The sequence below is a fragment of the Mastacembelus armatus genome, chromosome 13 (genome assembly GCF_900324485.2).
Source record: "Mastacembelus armatus chromosome 13, fMasArm1.2, whole genome shotgun sequence".
NCBI classification, from domain to species: Eukaryota; Metazoa; Chordata; class Actinopteri; order Synbranchiformes; family Mastacembelidae; genus Mastacembelus; species Mastacembelus armatus.
The window spans coordinates 13,497,639-13,518,145 of NC_046645.1; the positions used below are offsets into that span (position 1 = coordinate 13,497,639).

The 20,507-nt window shown below is 42.8% G+C and overlaps 1 long non-coding RNA gene across 2 annotated transcripts in view; it reads left to right on the top strand.

Annotated features, from left to right (window-relative positions):
* The first annotated feature begins 8,375 nt into the window (after positions 1-8,375).
* The window catches only part of LOC113145274 (uncharacterized), a 29,646-nt gene continuing 17,514 nt past the window's right edge, over positions 8,376-20,507 (top strand). For both annotated transcript variants that reach the window (XR_003297226.1, XR_003297228.1), the window contains exons 1-3: positions 8,376-8,565; positions 11,219-11,305; positions 12,259-12,434. This is a non-coding gene — a long non-coding RNA (uncharacterized LOC113145274). The remainder of the gene's footprint in view (positions 8,566-11,218; positions 11,306-12,258; positions 12,435-20,507) is intronic.

The window sequence follows — 20,507 nt, forward strand, 5'->3', positions numbered from 1 at the left end:
AAAGTTCTTAAATACAAATTGTTTTGCTTCTTTACTATATTCGTCTTGACCTGCGAAGACAGCTCTTCTCAAGCCGTATATGGCGATAGCGGGAGAGGGGCTATTGCCAAACACATGTACAGTCATACGGTATTCTCTGATGGGTTTGTTAGGATCACTGTCTTCAAACCACAGGAAACGCAGAAAGTCTCGGTGGTCTTCTCGAACAACAAAGCAATAGAACATCTGTTCTATGTCTGCTGAAACAGCGACTTGTTCCCTGCGGAAACGAAGGAGAACTCCCAGAAGGGAATTGTTCAAATCAGGGCCAGTCAGCAGGACGTTGTTGAGGGAGATGCCATCATGCCTAGCACTGGAGTCAAATACAACACGTATCTGACCTGGTTTATGTGGATGGTAAACGCCAAAGCTTGGTAAGTACCAACATTCTTGGCCTATGTCGAGTGGTGGTGCTGGTTCAGCATGACCTGATTCAAACATCTTCCTCATGAAGGCAAAAAAGTGTTCCTTCATGTCCGGCCTTTTATCGAACATTCGACACAATGCTGTTAGACGCTTGACTGCTTGACCACGGTTGTTGGGGAGTCTACTCCTTGTTGTTTTGAAAGGCAAGGGGGCTACCCAACTGTTTGTCTCATTTATGAAGACTTCTTTATCCATTATTTCCAAGAAGGCCTTGTCGTCTATTGACATGGCGGGCCTTTCGTCATATGCTGTTCTGCAGAACAGGTCTTTCGTGATACAGTCAGTTTCATCTAAATCGATCATATCAGTAAGGTTTGGAGGACCACTGTTGCATGCCACTGTGTTGGTCCTGTCTTTTACATAGAAACTGTTGTTGCAGGGATTGAAAAGAGAATTGCGGCCATTATTCAGCACACAGGTCCTATAAACACTGATGTTGGATGGCAAATGGGCTCCTCCTAAGCAGGCGTCTCCTATTATGACCCAACCAAGATCGAGACGCTGCGCGTAAGGAGTGTTGTGTGGGCCATTTCTGTGTTCTCTGACTTTATGAACCCGTGCTATGTCTCGACCGAGAAGAATAAGGATGGCTGCATTTGGGTTTAGAGCTGGTATTTTGTCAGCTATCTTCCTGAGGTGAGGATAGTGCTTTGCCACCTCTGGTGTAGGTATTTCCGACCTGTCGTCTGGGAGCCTATCACACTCTATCAGTGTGGGAAGAGGAATAGTGACCTGACCATCTAACGACTCCACAACGAAACCATCAGCTCGTCGTCCTGCTGTTTGCTTAATGCCTGAGCATGTTTTTAGGGTATAAGCTGCAGCATGTGTCTTGACGTTGAAGAGTTCAAAGAAGTCTGATTTCGCTAGAGACTTATTGCTTTGCTCATCAAAAAAACGTAGATCATGATGGCTTTGTCTCTCTATTTAGATGGATAAACTTTGACTAAACAGATCTTGGAACAGGATCTTGATTTGTTCATAGTCCCACATACCTCTATGCATTTTGATATGACAGCTGGAGGGGCATCGTTTATTTGCTCCCCGCCCTGAACTTCTGGGGTTGCCAAGTCCTCCGATTTCCACGGAGGTGGCCCTGGGTGTAATGCAGCAATGTGCTTATTGCTGTTACATTCTCTGCATAGTACATTCACATCACAGTCTTTAGCTTTGTGGTTAGTTGAAGAGCAGCATTTATAGCAAATGTTCTTTTCTTTTAGAAAGGCTTTCCTCCCATCCAGTGATTTATTTCTAAAAGCACGACATTTCTTCAGTGGATGTGGCTTGTCGTGCAGTGGACACTGTTTCTCCGGATCGATGATCCCCTTGTCTGAGGAGCTATAGCTGCCGAATGAATCCGCAGAAATTTCAGTTTTTCTGACGGATACTGGCGCTCTGAGATTAGGCTTGATAAGTTTCTCCATCTTGGATTCACTTGGACCACCAGTAAGAAGTGATGCGAAACTTGGATCGTTCAGAGTTTTGGCATGGCTGCACACAAACTTTACAAAGAAGGAGAAGGGTGGGTAACCTGTGTGATGCTCCTCTTTGTATCGTGATGCCACTGAGATCCACTTGTCATGTAGATGGTATGGGAGTTTATGAACGATCGGAGTGATGCCTCGAGATGTGTCTAGATACTTAAGACCAGGTAAGAATCCAGCTGTGCAGGCTGCGTCCAGCTCCAATAAGAGGTCTCCTAGCTCTCTCAGCTTATGATTTTCTCTGTTTCTAATTTTTGGAAAATTGTCTAATTTCTTTAAGAGTGCATTTTCGACTGCTTCAGTAGACCCGTAGCAGTCTTGTAGCCTTTGCCACACCATACTAACACCTGTTGTTGCATCGTGAATGTGAACCGCTCTTATTCTTTTTGCTTGTTCAGAGGATTTCGGCCCTAGCCATTTGCACAAAAGATCGAGTTCCTCTCTTGGTGTTAAATTCAGGCCTTCAGTGGTATTAAGAAAGGATGCCTTCCAAGCCCAATAATTCTCTGGTTTATCATCAAACGTCAGCAGCCCAGAGCTTACCAGTTCTCTGCGTATTAGATATTTAGCCAGGTCTGTTGTAGCAGATGAACTAGAATCATTTACTCTGAGACTTGGTTGTGGAGGTGACTGGCTGGTGTCGTAAGGCTGAGCTCTGTAGCTAAAGGTGGGTCGACTTGAGTGATGCTGATGTCCATGTAGCTGGCGCGGCCTGGATAAACTTTGGGTGCAACCATGCTCGGGAGAGCTAGTAGAGTAGTGATTTGGAGAATGCCAGACTGGTAGCTCACTGAACTCGTATTCACTGATCTCTCTCGACTCTATGCCTTTCTTTCCCATATGAGATACAGCTGTCTCACCATTGTCAATTCGTGGCTGGTGCGCTGGTGCTATTATGGGTTCTACTGACGTAGAGTCAACTGTTGTTTGTTTGTTGTTGATTGCTATTGGTTCACAGTGTGCGTTCTCCTTTTCCTCGTTTTGAGGACACACGTTCTCTATTTCAGTCTCAGCAGCTGCCTCCAGTACCTCCGCTTCAGCGATGGCTGCTGCAGCTGCTCCTTCCAGCCTTAATGCATGTAAGTTGGCAGCAAGTTCAGTTTTCTTCCTAGCAGCTTCAGCTGCAACCTTTTGTTGCTCCTCTTCAATATAGGCCTGTGCTTTTATCATGTCTGCTTCTCTCTGTGCAAACGATGCTTGTGTCCGTGCGGCCTCTGCCTTTGCCCGTGCTTTCGTTGCTATAACACTAGCTGAAGAACGCTGACTGGAACGTGAGATGCTGGAGCATTGCGACTGTGTTTCCAGCATTTCATCCATATCATCCATCCTGAATGTCATATGCTATTTCCTGTTCAGTTAGCTCTTCTTGGGCTGCCCGTGGGCGTGTAAGTCTTTTCACTTTTCTGTCGTCGCTAGTGTGGTGCGTCGCTCCTAGCTTCTAACTTGACAGATAGCTAACAGTTTCTCCAATGAACACCAATGAAGCGTCTCTTGCGTTTTATGACGTTTACTGGAAACACACTGTGAAACTGCAACACAAACAAACATACGTGTTACAAACAACGTTTGCATTAAAAACACGAATTGCTCAGCAGCTAACAATAGCTAGCGCTTAGCACGCTACTAACGTAACATCGAAGATAACACACACATGCTAGCGCGATTAGCGTCCGAATATTTGCCCTGATAGTAAACAGAAACAAAACAATTAAGGCGCTCCCTAAAGCACATCTAACATATAACAAACATCATACTTACAGACTTTTGCACTTTAGGGACCAAAGAAACAAACTGAAAATGATGGCCTGCCACATAACCAAACTCCATACTCTCTACTGCCCTTTCAAACTACAGGAAGAAAGAAGGGACAAACCAAACTCAAACTCTTCATGCGGAGCAGCACAGTCTTTAAAGCAAATGACTCAAGAGAATCATCAGGGGAATTATCATCCAGTCACTGCCACTCATGGTAACGGTACATGCTGTTGAAAAACTGACACAGGAATTACAAACTTTATTATTCTATAATGCCTGGTAAAATAGTGAAGGTCACATGAATATAATATATAAAGGGATCTGGGGGAGTGACAAGCCAAAAGTGACAACTTTGCTGTCAGTCAACACCTAGGAAGAATAGTAAAACTACATATTATAGGCTTCTGTAAATTATATAATAAATAAATAATCGAGAGTTTAGTCAAGGTGGAAAGCTTATATGCTGCTCAGAGGATAAGAAGGATTATGGTGGTGGTGGATGTTTTGGTTGTCTCACAAAGATGAAATCAGAGAGATGAGAGCTGAAGAGTTTGTGAGCAGAGTAGGGTCAACAAATGCATGAGGAGGAAGTATTGCATCAACTGATGGGCCTGGGTGACAAAATACACCCAGTATATTGTGGGCAATGTGTGCATTTGTGTATCTATGCCAGTGCAATTTCCTGCCTGCAGATTGACTAACATGTGGGCACCTGCCCTGACAAATACACCCATCCTGTTTCTCTCTGCTAACACAATTATGCATTTCTGCTGCTGCACATGCTACACTGGGTAAAAACATGCAAAATAAAAGACTATGAAAAAAATATATAAAAACAACGCCTTTTCTGTGCATCAGTACACAAATCACATTTCATGTAGCCTTGAAACTTGTATTTCATACTAGACCACATGGTGATAAGGGAAACTGGTATAAGAAGTTCATGAATTAGTCATTCATAGACGCTGGAAATGTACACGTAAACCAAACAGGGACTTCACATCATCAGTTTTGCAAAACTAGCAAAGATGAGTGTAGCGGCCAGACAAGCCTGGACAAAGTTGCCTGGCTCTGGGGGAGAAGGGCTGATGGCCAGCCTGGCTGGGTGACACACACAGAACACATATGAGATCTTTATCTATTAGGGGAAGGGTAGAGAGACTTTATACTGCAGGGCTGAAGTGGAAAAAGGAGTTCAGCGAGGAGTTTACTGTAGCAAGTCTGTGTTACTGTAATACACATTTAGTCTTTCTGTGTTAGGGTGATAGAAGTTGTGTGACCTTTAATTTAATGAGAGTGACTTCATGTGAAGGTGTTGGCAGTGAGATGTGTTATGTGTAAGTGTGAAGGTGAGATTGCCAGATCTGTTGCTGGAACTTTGATGCAATTGTGTTTGCTGACACACTGTCAAGCAAAGACTGAGTACAAATGTGTGTGTGTGTGTGTGTGTGTGCATTTCCTTGTGTCATAGCACAGAGAAAGTCACTGAGCTGTTAAGAACAGAGTGTCCATTACCTTCTCAGCATGGAGTTACATACTTAAAAGCAGTCTGTCAGTATTCAGTTCGGTTTGACAAGTGCAATACATTACCAGGTGCTTCATCACTTTCACTTTGTGTGTGGGGGGGGTGTTGGTGTATGTGTTTGTGGGTGTAGGTGTGTGTAGGTGGGGTGGGGTGAGAAGAAAGCAAGTGTCTTTTTGTATATTTGGCATTTCTCTATCTCCGTCTCAGTGAAATCAAGCAACACTTTAGGAAGAAAAGCTGTAGCTCAGGTGGGACAGTGAGTTGTTCATTAATTGTCAAGTTGGTGGTTTAATCTGTGGTTTCTTCCTGTCCACATGACAGTCATACCCTTGAGCAAGACACTCCATTTAATTCAAAGGCAAGGCAAATAATTAAATGTATAAAGGTACATTATTAAGATAATTTAAGATAAGACTTTATGGCTAGCCAAAGGGAAAATTCTATGTACATGTGGCGTGGATAGGCTACTTGCCTGAAGCTCAGAAGACGACATGTGTGTCATCCAGCTGTAGATTAGGGGCCCATAAGTCACATGGTTGGTCTGCTGTTTAGACTGAGTGTAAACACAGAGAGAGAGATGGGCCGAACATCTTCTGTGTCCATCGTCAGCCTCTTGATAACACACGCAAAAAACACACTCATATGCACACACACACACAACATATCTAGACAACTATGGTTCACTATGTGTGTGTGTGTGTGTGTGTGTGTTTGCGCGTGTGGACTGAGCTCCGGTGTCTCCTGTGAGAACGCTCTGTTTATTGCTCTCATGCCCTCCGTTGGCAGCATTTTCACTTCCTGTACCAGCTGCAGCTTGTCTCCCCTCTTCTTTCTTTCTGTTTCTTTTTTTCTTGTGTTGTCTCTGTTGCTCTCGGGCTCTTTCATTCCCATGAACACTTTAAAAAAAAGTGTTTCCCAGCTGAGTCATGAGCACAATGCCCTTATTAGCCATAAACATTGTGATTGGTATTTAATGGAGAAAAAGAAAATGTGAAAAACAGCTGTCTTCCTGTTGATAAATGTATACTATGAAATAATGAAGACATATTGTACAGTGACAAATAAAAGTCACATGTCCAATAATCAACCCAAGATAAAAGAAACAGAAAACCATATCATGGATGACAAATGAATCACCACCCTCTCATACAATATTCCCTAATTTTATAATTTAATGATATTGATAGAGATTGTTGTCTAATACGTTGTAATAAAAGCAATCTCCCAAAGGTATTTAACTTGGTTGATTGTGATTTTGAAGGGCATAGCATTTGACTTATCCCTCCTAGTGTGAGCAACTTTCTTGCTGAGTGAGGACAACATTCTCATGTCTGTGCAAAAACTACAGGCAGCAGCTGGTTAGCATTGCTTAGCATAAAGGAACTGGGTGAAATAGCTGGCTTGGTTTTGCTCAAGGGTAAAAAAATGCCTTCCAGCACATCATGAAAAATAAAACAAAATCAGTAATTAACGTGTCATTTTGTTAATCCGTAAATTGGTATGTTGGCAGGGAAGCCAGCTAACATATTTCCCACAATGCTGATGTATTCCTTTAATTTGCTATCCATATGTACATGGGATGTCAAGGGCAACGACAGCACAGAGGCGTTTGCCTGCGTATGCAGCATGTCACGGTCAGATCTGAACATGGACACCACAGCGAGTGAGCGCACATCTTCAGCCAGTTCTGCCCCTAGTTTACTGGCAGTGGCCCCACTGTCTGTGCTAAAAGTCACGTCGCGAGGAGAGAGAGAAGCCCAGAAAACCGGGGTAGGAAGGAGGAGGGGGTGTAGGGGGCACAAGGAGCAAGACACAGGAAGTGGAGAAAGATGAAGAGCCGGGAGACAATGTGATGCACAGGGGTGCTGAACCGGAGGAGGGGGTTGGGGGAGGAAAAGCAAGCAGAGGAGAGAGAGGAGGCAGAGGAAGAATGTTGGAAGAGGAGGAGGACAGAGCAACAGAGGGAGAGCACAGGGTGTGTGCATCTGGCACTAGGAGGCAGGGAAAGATAGCGTGGGCCAGGCTGGCCGGACGTATGTGTTTGTGTTTGATTGAAGAGGGATGTGAGACACAGACCCCTCACTGGCTCAGTTTTACTGGAATGCTGCCACGAAGAGATGGACACTCACACAGGCTTTGGACTCATGCACACTGAGTGAGTGAAGAACATGGAGAAAGAAGAAGCAAGTATATAATGAAAGAGAAAGGGAGAAGGAAGAGCAGGCAGTACGGTTACAGAGGAGAATACCCTTCGTAAAAAAATCCTTTAAGTCATTATAGGCTCATATTGTGCGAACATTCAGAACCTTAAACAGCCCAGATCTATGTGGTAGAATGTTTCAAAAATGATGCACCAATCAAAAATAGTTTAATAGTTTACTAAAAATAGTTCAAAACTAATATAAACAGCTGTAACAAAAGCTAAAATAGCTAATATAGTGTGTGATATTTTGGGTATTATGCTTATTCAATTTTTTTGGTAAGAGTTTGTTTAGCAGATACAAGAGCCATACCTGCAAAATATATATGAAGCAACAGCCAGCAACAGGTTAGTGTAGCTTTGCATAAAACTAAACAAAGCTGTTAGGCTAGCAATGCCTAAAGGGCAAAAAAACAACAACAACAAAAAAAAAAAACTATCAATACCTCCTGTAAAACTCATCAGATTTTTTGCAAATATGGAAATACATCGGTATGAAAGGTTTCTCTCTTTCCAGCTTTCATGCTAAACTGAACAGACATCCCACTCCCATCAAAAAAGCAAAAATGTGCATTTCTCAAAATGTTAAAACATTCCTTTAAGGGAGTAAACTGTAATAAATGTAACAAGTTGAGGGGAGAAAGACGGAAAGAAAGGACGAACTAATGAGCTGCCAGCGAGGCTTTCTCACAAACTCTATTGATAACAGCCATATTTTTTTACCAAGACATTTCAGGAAAATGACATGTTTCAAGGTTGCAGTTCCACATCAAAACAGGATGAACCTCAGATCACCCCATCAGCTCCTGTGTGTGCGCTACTCTAGACAAGCATGCCCTTAGAGTGGCAGCAGCATGAAGACACGCAGATAGGCACAAAAAGTGCACTGTGCATTTGGATAGTCGGAGTGCTGCTTACATAACCTGATGAGTTAATAGGTCAATGAAAGTGTAAACGTGTCTGCTGACAGGCAGAAATATCCTGTCCAAAAATGTCCTACGCTGGGTTCTAATGGCATACTTTTGCCCCCTTAACGACAGTCAGGGCCAGTCGTCTGAGAATTACTTCGCCCCCGAGAGTCACTTCCTGTCTACCGAGGCAGAGTGTCCCTTTCGCCACGGAAACAACATTGCAAAGTGAGTACAGAAGCCGTTAACATTCAGCTCTTCCTTATGGGACTCCAGAGGCCAGATGGACTCCAAGCACACACACATATGCACACCTAAACAGGGAGAGGCAGCAAAATCCAATAATGGCACAAGAAGTGTGTGTTGGGTGGGGGAGGATGGAGGAGGGACATAGGGGGTCCATTGTTTTAGACTGGAAGGCAGAAGTGTTGGGAGGGAGCGAGGGAAAGTCAAGGGGGATCTAAATTTAGAGCACCTCCGCTGAAGTATTCCAAATATTCTTACGTGTATTTGGATGCTCACGTATACAGCCTGTTACTTCATCCATTTCCAAGAATTACATCATTATGCAGCCAGAGCATCATTGTTGTTCTGATAATGTTCCTCCTAAACACACCCACAAATGTTTTTATATCCCTAAGGAAAAGAATGTACTTGCTTGCTTTTGGCAATTGAATAGATACAAACAGAATCGCTTTCAACAAATCTCTTCTGATATTAGAACCGATAAGAGCTATGGGCAAGATAAGAACATCAGATGAGAAGGTGAAATGGTACACAAGGGGTTAATTCTTCATGTGCATGTTTTGGGCCATTTCCTGCTGGCCGTACAGCCCTGACCTGCTGGTGTGGTCCTGGCTGCACAGTCAGACAGACATACACACACATATACACACACACGTCCAGCGCTGACCTACACTTCCTGTCAGACAGCGACACCCCCTCAGAGAGAGAGCGTGATCTGTCTCCACTACGTCCCCTACAGAATCCTCTCATCCACTTTTGTCCACCCCATTGTTCTTTTCACACTTGAACATGATCACTGGGGACCACGGCTGAAAGGATGGCAACCCTCTAAGCAGGTGCTTTGTTACACTAAAAAAAAAAAAAAAAAAAAAAAAACACACACACAGACACACACACACAAACTTTGTCCTAGCAACAGTAACAGATGTGGCTGTTCATGTGTCAGTGCAGGATTTACTAATAGAATCTTAGGCAATGTGTTTCAGGCTGAAATATTTGTACATTGATGATTTTAAAAAATACATTAAATCTATTTAAATTCAAGATTTACTATTCTATAGTGTCTTTGATGGACAGATGAACAAAACGGGGGTGAATTTCTTGAAAACTTTAATTATGATATATGTGTTTTGTGGAAAGAAAACGCATCTGATAAGAGCTTATTGTTCACTTTATATGATTAATTTTTCCACCATTGAAGAAGTGGGAGTGCGTAGCTGTGATGTGCTGTCTTTATTGTACATACATAGTGTGTGTCTAGTATATATGGGTTTGTTTGTCTATGTGTGCATCTGGTTTACCCATTAGAGCTCCAGTGTTACGTCCTTGACCTGTTGAGGGGCACAGTGCGGTGAAGTTACGTGTGTAATGTGTTTCCGGCCATTGCTGGGGCCTGATGTCACTTGGGGTAAGGTGTCGGGGCCTGAGCCTGGGGTGGATTGTCTGGGATGGTCGCAGTGGGGCAAGACCCCTGAGGGGGAGACATCCCAACCAGACTCTGGACTGAAAGCATCAACAGGCCATCCTGGAAACACCCTATGGATAAGACTAGAAGTGCTCAGAGAAAACATTTTTAGCATGGTTTTAATGATATGCTGCAAATGGTCCATGATACACAAGACAGAAGAGGCTCTGCTGGACCACACATGCCCTGTCTGAGTTGTCACACATTGGTCAGCTGTTAAAAACAACATTCTGTGTTGTAAATTAGCCTTGCACCCTTCAGGCAGTTTTACCTCTAACTCATACATCTCCTCATTTCATTGCGGTCAAAGCAACCACATGCTGTGTTCTGTGATTACAGCCGAGTGTTTACAGTCCACTCATATTAACACTTGTGTTAAACAGCATGGGGTAACATCCTGTACTAGTTTTTCATTTTTGAAAATGCGCAAAATTGGCCTTTGGGTTGATGCTATCAGATTGATGTCACCTTCCAAACAATCTACCAATGTGAGCGGGAGCATGTAGAAAATAAACGTATTCTTTTCTACAGACAGAGAGCCTAGACTGTAGCCTACAATATGTTATTGCTTTTGTTGGACAGAGCACAGTGCTGTAAAGAGAAAAGGACACTGAGAACAGGGAGATATCAGAGCAGTTTGTGATTTTATATCAGGAATACTGTCAAAAATGCATCATAAATATTGTGTGTTACTTTCTTTCCTAACAGTATTGCTCTTTCATTTTACTATTGCTATTTTTATGCAATGCTGCCAATGGCCAGTTTCACAACACATAGGTAAATTAAGAATGGCACCGCATATTTGAGATTGCACAATACTGCATCTGCATCATTGTGTGTGCGTGTGTGCACGCATGCTCATATGTGCATGAGTGAGGGGATGTGTGTGTTCTGGGTGTGCATGCACATGTGTATAATGAGAACCAAATGGTGGGGTGTGTGAGTGTATGGTTTCTCTCCCCCATCTCTAATCAGACAGCCCCCAAGAGTACGGTGTGAGTGCGGACTTGGGGCTTAGAGTGCCGAGCTGCTACATAAATCAGCGCTGCCCATAGAGAACCTGGATACATAGTGACTCGACTAACCTGCCAATGCTGCAACAAAATGCTGTAGACTGCTCTGTTCTACACACTTTTAGAAGGCTTTCATTCTTATTTTGGTCTTTTGCAGTGATCTACGTGTGAGAAGTGTGAAGCTGCAATAATTATGGAATTCAGCAGCGTGTGACTGACCACAGTGAGGCCTAGTGTTGACTGGGTAGGTGGTCTCTAATGAAAAGGCCAGGTACTGTGTAAAGACGATTAATTTGTGCCGTAGTTTTGCTCCCACATTAGATTCCCAGCTATGCAACTTTTCCTTTATGAATATATCTTCTCTTTGCAAATTTCCCTCTCCCTGTTTCTCTATCTCTTCCTTCTCCATGCAAGCCTCATTGCCTGCAGGAGGTGTTCTCTCCCTGTCCTCCATCTCTCCTTCTCCTCCTTTTCTCTCTCTTTCACATCTGGCCAGGCAGCTGTGGCTGGCCAGGGTTCAGTGGGGTGGGAAGGTGTGTGGAGAAGAAGAGAAGGAGGAAAGGAACAGGGATGGTGGTTGAATTTTGAGGAGGCTATCAATTGCAAAGCCCAGGGCACAGTAAAAAAGGGTTGACACAAAATGTACGCTATGAAAAAAAGGAGTTTTTAAAAAAAAGAGAACCCAATCTTTGTTTCTCTCAGTCTATCTATCACACTGTGTCCTTCTGCACTATTAAACTCTATTAAAGAGAGCAGCAGTGCAGGGAGAAGGGGTGAAAGAGAGGCTGGGGGCTTAGGGAGAAGCAGGGGAAGAAGGGGGAGGATTGTGAGGGCAAAGATTTCAATATCTGATTTCCACATCTTAAATACATTAATTTATCTTACCCCTAGGCTCTCTTAAAGTTGGGAAAAAGGAGAGGAAGGACTGGAAGAAGGAAGAAGAAAAGGGGCGAGGGCATTTATGACATTTTCATTGTGGAATCTTGTTTCTATTGTTTTTGCCCAAAGATTTCACATGCCATCATGGCCACACAGTCTTTCTAGCTGCTAAACGCTCACAGATGGTATTACACACTTTAGAGCGCGTGCAGATGACTTGGTTCCTGTCAGGCTTAGGTGCTTTTTTTTTTCAGCAGTATGCCAATGTCAGCAAGTGATTTACTGCTCATGAGTGCATCATTGTGCTCCACATTCCAGGATGTCATCTGTGCTGCCTTTATGCCAGCTAGCCTCTTTGTCGATCTCCACCCTGAGTGCCAGTTCCTCTGCGCTCCAGCTGAAGTTCATGACCTCTCAGAGTTCACGTTGGGACAGGGGCGTTTCTGAGGGAGAGTGAACTCTCGATCATGCTCTCACGTGACTCGGAGCATATGGTAAGTCACCTCCAGAATGGAAAAAGCTCTACTTTCAGTTGCTTGCAGTTTCTTCCAACTCATTTTATGGATAGTTTCAGAGCATGAGCAGCCAAACAAACAGAGGGGTAGGGGGAGATAGGTGGTCAGGGTGAGTGGGCAGAAACAGACTTCGATGGACCTACACAGAGTGAGAAGGAAGCAAGAGATGGGAGGGGGCCAGTAGGATCGAAGGGGAGGGTCCAGGTGTGTGTGCATGTGAGTGCCCTGTTGGTGTGCATTGTTTCCTGAAAGTGCACACGCATGTGTCTACATGTGTCTATGTGTGTGTATATACCATACATGTGTAGTGCTGGGGGACTTGCGAAGGTGAACTCATGCTCCTCTCGGTACAGGAAGCCCCTGATTAGTGCTAACGAGAAATGCAGACCATATTAATGCAACCGCACACCTCTCTCTCCCTCCCTCCCTCCCTCCCTCCCCGTTTTCTCTCGCTCCTGCCATCTGCACTCTCTGCCAGACATCATAAACCCACTGCAGAGCCCCGAGACACACACCAGAGCACTGAGGGGGGCAGGCAGGGGGCTGCCATGCACTCAGCCCCCTCTTGCACATTCAACCCCGCAGTCCCACGTCTCTCAAACACATATGGTACCCACATAATAGGACACACACTGGAGAAATCTTATACCACATGACAGATAGTGGAGCTCATAGCGCAAACATTTACACACCTAAACAAACAGAGATAGTATGGTGAAAATGGGAACATTACACAGGCACAAACATTCACAAATGCAGTGAAACACAGTTTTTTTTTTTCCAAGTTTCTTTCAAACTGAATTTTATACAGAAAAGAATCTGAGCTTGGAGATCAAAGATAACAAGAGCACAAGACTGAAGAGAGAGAGAGAGAGGATGGAAAAAAGGTCTGCTGGTGTGCAAGTCTTTCTAAATGTTCCTGCAGATGGACAGACAGGGCGTTTTCATATTGAGACATGGATACCCTCTCCTCTATTCTCTTGACTCCCACCCACACATTAACATGTGTTTCACATTCAAAGCGGAGATGTGCAAACCAAAAGCCAACCACTCAGTGTGACTGGCAGCCCGCTCTCTCACACTTGCTCTCTCTCTCCCTGTAGTCACAAAAATGAATTTAAAGAACAATATTATGTATGTGTGTGTGTGTGTGTGTGTGTGTGTGTGTGTGCTCGATAAAACAAGAGACCAAGCTGCATATGTCTGTTCCCTGAGTATAGGTTTTTTTTTTCTTTTTACTTTTACTGTGATTGATTGCATCACTGCATCACTGTTCAAACACACATTATCATGGGCACCGCTAATATGAAATATTCGAAAAAGTTGTGCTTGATCTAACAAAATTATATTTAGTTATTAGTTAGTTTTCCACCTGCACAGTTCAGGATTCCAAACAGCTGAGGCAAAAAACTGATGGCCTTCTGACACGTTTACTGCATGTTCAAGTTTTGTAAGAACAGTTTAGAGGAATCACATGGTCTGTCATAGGGAGTGGGTGGCAAATTTAATTTTGAACCAGTCAGCATCTTTGGAGGCACTTACAGTCACAGCTATGTTGTACAGTCAATCAGGTGACAGTCAACAGCTAACCAGTTGCTATTACAGTAACTCAGACATCTCAGCCACACCACAGACTTCACCCAACCAAGTAAAATGACAACTTCAACATCTACAGTAACATCTAAGATTTGTATCTGTATTAATCTGAGAACAGATACAATTAAATGTAGACAGGCTTAACTTAGTTTTAGCTTTGAGTTAGTTTAGATTTAATTATAAAGGGAATCAATGTTATGGTTTATACAAAAAAAAAAAAATCATTCATTTGTTCTCTAAACACAAATTATGACAAAATCCGAGAAGAATTCACAATTTGTTTGGGGCCCCTCTAGTGGCAATAGGGCCTGAAACAGGTGGTTCGACTCTGTCCTTAGAAAGAAAAGGGCAAACTCCTCATGTGCACATGTATATGTGTGTCTAGTCAGCAGGGGGTCAGTGCTGTTTGATCACATTCAACAGAAATGCGAGGTCAGAGTGAGCGGATAGGGAGCAGACACACAGACAAACAAAAATATACACACACACTTAAAAGAGCGTGTTAGATAAAGGGGAGACTGCAGGAGGAAACACATGGCATTATCGTCGGTGAGTCTCTTGCTGTCTGGTTTACCCAGCTGGAAGACCAAGAGACCCAGACAGAGTCCTGATGTCACCCACTGTACCCTATCTTCCCAAGTCCCCTATTTCCTGTCCCTGCTGGAGTGATGTCACAAACCAGCTGGGGATGTCACGTCCACACCTCCCTGTCCTCTCCATCTGTCTCATCTTGCCCCTCTCTCAACTCGTCAATCACTGGAGTCCCACTGTGGCCTGGGACAGTAACGGGAGCACGTACCAAACACAGAGAGAAAGGCAACCATGCAGATACAGTGGTGTATACAAAACAGGCAGAGCGAGAAAATGAAATGCTAATAAACATGACAACACTAAGTATGTCATCCCATACCACAGTATAATTGGTTTATTGTTGTGTGTCATTCACTTATTTCCACAGAGTTAGTATAAAAAGAGAAAAGGTAAACAACCCGCCGCTGAAGAGAATAGCTAGCAAATACTGTAACATGACTCACAGCACTGCACAGGATACAGTGACCTCACTATTCATTGCTTTGAAAACTCTATTCCTCAAAGTTTGCAAATGATCCAAACCAGTCACAACTGCTGATCTGATTATGATTGCTCACAGTTAGCAGGTGCAGAGCAAGTGAACCCACTGTAGTTGGAAAAGTGAAGCTGTGTCTGCTTATATCAGTTATCATCACTTATGACTCCATTTTGGCTCATGAACCACTGATCTCCTTACAAGCCTGTAGTCACAAACTCAGTTTTCTGCAATATGATCAGCATTAAGGGCTGTCTTAAAAACAGTATCACTACTGGGAGGAAATATATGACAGATTTATGGCCAAATGTGACCATAATGAGCCCTCGAGCATGCTCAGTGTTTTTGGGCCACTTCAAACTAATGAAAGGACACAGGGTTGCTGTTACAGACAAAAAGAGAGGACAGAATTTGTCATCTTCTATACAACTGTAGTGTTTGTTGTAACCTGACATGGACGTTATGTGTTTCCGTTTCCATACTGTGTATTCTGCTCAGTGTCAGCACTCAGACTGGAGAGTTATTAGAGCTGACAGGTCTTTTAAACTCATTAGCGTGGAGTGCCGGTGAGCAGTTCACACTGCTCAAGGTTGGTGTTTAACCTGTACACATTCGCTAAGAATATGTATCACACCTAATCACATCTAAACAAAAAATGCTCTCCTTATACCATCTTGCCACAGTACTGTCAAAAATGCTCAACATAATTATTAAGTGAAAGTGAATTTGTGGTCAAGTATGGTGACCCATATTCAGAATATGTGTTCTGCATTTAACCCAAGGTGCACAAACACGGCAGTGAACACAGCGGTGTGCCTCTCACCACAGTCGTGGTATTGAAGGTGGAGAAGGCGCTGGGTATTCACCCACCAACAATTCCTGCCGGTCCTGAGACTCAAACCCACGACTGCCCCCAATTATATAATTATATATACATAAATAACATAAAGTATAATCTTAATACAAGCCCCTGTTCTTACACTATGAGAATCATCATAAGATGTTAACTTTAACTTCCTAAACGATGAACTAATTTCAGATACACGTCAATTTTAAATGCCTAGAAATCCATCACAATTATTCAAAACAAGAAATAAAAGAACAGATGTTTCTAAGGTCCCAAATGAATTTTCAGGGTCAATTTTTGAGTTGACTGGACAACAAGTTTGCAGACAAATTTGAAACATGAGCATCCACAGTTCCATTACACCATTGTTTAGGAAGATTGTGTGATATGTTTGAAAGATACAGAATAGCTACTAAATAAACACTGTAATAAGATTGTTTTGTTAACTACAATTTCACTGGTGAAGAATGGACTTTAATAATAGATACAAATAAGATTTAATTTCCAAATAATTTTTAATATATTAAAAGTTTGAAAGAAATAACAAAACATTTTTAAGGGAAACAAAGTATAAAATTAAATAAGTTGTTTTGATCCACTTGAAACTCATGCCGGTCTGCTCCTTGCATTTATAATGGAATAAAGGCAGATCACAATTCCTCCACTGCTATGAGGACAGTCCATCTTAAAAAAAAAATCTTGATCAGTTTAATGTGGGATGAAAGTGAGCAAGAATCTGATTTGAAATTTATTAACTTATTTAAAAAAAAAATACATGTGATGTAAAACCAAAAGTGAATGTGGGTCACACGCAGACATGATTGAATTTGTTGGCTGTATCATTATGTTTTGCATTTTTAATATGCTATAAATGATTGACCAGGACTTTTATTAGTAGCCCTTTAATGTGCGCAGGAACAGGCCAACAAAAATGTTTCAGTCTTTTCCATTTCTGCCGCTCGTTCACTTCAAAAGCCATTCAAAAATACCATTAGAGGGAAATTTCCCTCATTCATTCTCCTGCTCATTTACAGTGAAATGCTGCAGCTCTCTTTCATTCACTTGTTGTAAGAGACAGTGTGTAAGAGAGAGAGAGAGAGAGAAAGTGAGTGTATCCCCCCACCCCTCCACCACACACATACACACACACACACAGACACACACACACATTGTGTTACGTGCAGCCCAACAGGGCCCCCCTTGTAGAAACTGAACACCACAATCTTCCTCCCTTTAGGCATCCCCTCTCCCCTGCCCTGAACCCACCCTGTCCCCTGCTGGCCACTGTCCTTAACCAAACACACAACACACACACATAGATGCATGCACATACACAGTAGGCAACTTTCTCACACACCCACACTAACCCAGACACGCTGTACAAACACGCTGAAGTTTAATATCGGATTATGTTTCAGTGATGCACATGCGTGTGCGACATACAGACACATACACACGCTATGTGTGCCTATCCTTCTGAAAACACACACATCCTTTCACTTTCTTTGATGGATGAGGAAATGCTCACACAAACATATAAACAAAGCCTCCATCCCGAACCCCATTACATCTGTATGCTTTTCCTAGAGCTTCAGAGTCTTTCAGGACCTGACGTATCCAGCAGCTCCGCCTCCCCTCCTATCCTCTCTTTCTTTCTCCCAGCTTATAGGCCCTACCTGATTGTCTGCTTGTTTTCCCTGGCGGCTCCCAGCTTCCGTTCCCAGGCTGGGAGGTGGGAGGTGGGAGCATAGCCTACGACACATACTTTCCACCCGTGAAGGCCGAGGGCCAGCAGCCGTTCCTCCTGTCCACAGGCCCTACAGGAAGCACTTCAGCCCGGCTGCTGCCCACCCGTTTCAAACTGCTCCTCTGGCTCATGCTTGGGGTAAAATGAAGGAAGAGATGGGAGAAGTATGTAAGAAAGGGATAGGAAAAGTGAATAAGGATGCAGGGTTTATGTTTATGTCCATGCCAGCTATGTCTGTTCTGGATTGGACTGAAATTTTGGAACCCCATCAGGAAGCATTTTTAAAAATGATCTCCTGAAATGGATGCTTCTAAAAATGTTGATCTTGACTTGAGTGGAAAGGGACAACACAGCTTTGGGAAAACAGTAACAGTTCTTTAAAGTCATATCTTCCTGCTCACTCTACCCTACTTCTTTGATAACTCATCTTAATCCAATGCATTTAGAAGATGGTCTGGTTAAGAAGACTGATCTGCTTAAGAAAAAGTCATATTATCACCAAAGCCATGGATATCTGTGCCAAAAACCACAAATGTCGACCTAATGATGACAGATGAAAAGTCACCAAAGGATTGGGTCTGCAGGATTTCTTCCCTGAAGACCATCAAATTTCAAAGCAATCACTCAAACAGTTGCTGAAACATTTCGGTCTGTGGACTAATGTTACAACAGACAGACATTAACAACTGTGTAGCTGCATGGGTAATGTGGATAAAAACATTTCAGGTAATCGCAGAATGCAAGAGAGAATCAGATCCTAGATGCAATGAAAACTTGATAGGTGGTAGAGATGTTCTTTTCCTAATGTTCAGGCATTTCAGTATCGGTGAAGATATTTACAAAATGTCCCAAAACACTAGTGTGGACATGGTTTTAGGATTTAGCCAGCTTAAGTCTCCGATATAAAGCTGGACAGAGAGGTTCAAACACTGACTGATAAACAGAACAGAGAATTATTTATAGCGACAGCAGTAGAGAGCAAAGACGGGACATCAGTAGGGAGCAGGGAAACAATTTTGGTTGTTCTCTGCTGCTTTAATGGTGCACCTGCATGTTTCTGCTCTCCACCTTCTCTTGTCTGACCTCCTGCTTCACCGAGGCTGTTCCCAGAGTCAACATGGCCCATGTGATTAGTACAAATGACTCTCATTATGTAGTAATTCTGTAATTACACGACCCAAAGTGCTACCCTGCCAAAGTGTTCTGCAACTTCTATCAATGTAACTGACAGCACTCGTACACCCACCAGTCTCTAAAAGTTGTTACTCATTTGTAAGGTATTATTTTGCCCCAGGTTGTTTTCCTCTAGGCTTCGTCATGCTGGAGTTAGTTCTTTTCTGTTTTTCCTGAGGCCAAGCTATTCTTCCACTGTTGAACGTAATTAGACGTGGAGATGAACCCAAACAATGGCTGTGAGGCTCCCACGTTGGATTAGTTTTGTCTTATATGAGCTGAGTTCTACAGCGATCCACCCAAATCACTAAATGGTAATTCAGTATACATTTCCTCATTCAGCAGGCTTTTATGCAGGTCTAGTAATCATCTGTAGAGAATTTGAACTGTATGTTATACCACTCAAGCTCAAAACCAGCTTTGTAGGTCATAAAAAGGCAAGTGAGGATGTGTGTTTAGACATTAGGACTTCTCCACGATGCACTGGGTGCAGTCACGCCTCTGAAAAAGCAGATTTCTTTCAAAATCTAACTGCTGGTTCGCTTCAGCTCTTGGAAGTGTTTTTAGTGCTGAGTTTGGAGGAAACACAGACACTGTTTTTTGCAGACACAGCTTAAAAGCAAGAGTGGCTTTTGTAAAACAAGGGTCAGTTCTAACACACTTCAACATTGAATGATATCATTTGGCACTGGAGCTGAAATTCTGAGTAGCAAATCAACAAAGAAAACTCCTGGAAACTGCCATTTTATTTTCTTTGCAACTGGGCGATTACCTCCTGATAAATGTAAACCACATAAGAATTTGATGGTGAGAGGAAAAATGATTGTCATGAGGTTATGAGTATGTGATCTGATATTGGTTATTATGGTTAGCCAGATAAGATACTATTTTCACATGACATATCCATGCTGATAGAGGAATGACAGAGGTGCAGTGAATCAACAGCAGTGACATTTCCCCTGTGAACAGCTCACTTACTGACACGCCCACAGAACCAACATGATGAAATGATTGGTTGAGATTTTACAACCGATAGAGATGTTGCTATTACATTTCTTTAGATGTTTATATCACTTTTTGGATTAGGGTATTGAGGGTAATTTCCCGTTTACAATTTTTACAAAATGTATTTTCCCCTTGGATGGTGGATGGTAATATAAACCTTAAAGACGCATTAGATTTTAAATGGACAGGATGTTGTGTATCTCATGCTTTACTACAGCCCTGGCACTTTGCTACCTAAAGCGCCTCTGTCATTCCAGATTCTCTGCTCTGTGTTTCAAAAATATGATCCACAAATTAGCCCACCTGCCACCTAGAAAAGTTTTAAATAGCATTTTCCGAACCACGAGTAGACATTTTGAACAGCCAGCCATGGAGGAGCTGTCTGTAGCTGCAAGTCAGAATGATGAAAGAGGCCTAAGAGTGGAACAAAAAAAGAGCAAAACCCAGGGTTAACATCAGCTTGTCGAGATGGTGCGCGTTAAAAGCAGCCACAGGATGTGGTGTTCTTTTGTCTCTGTCTAGAGCTAACATGTTTTTATGGCTTAGCACAGTCATGATTTTAGCTTTGTATTGAATTAGAGTCTGTTCACATATCACGTCTAAAACGTGTAGAAAACG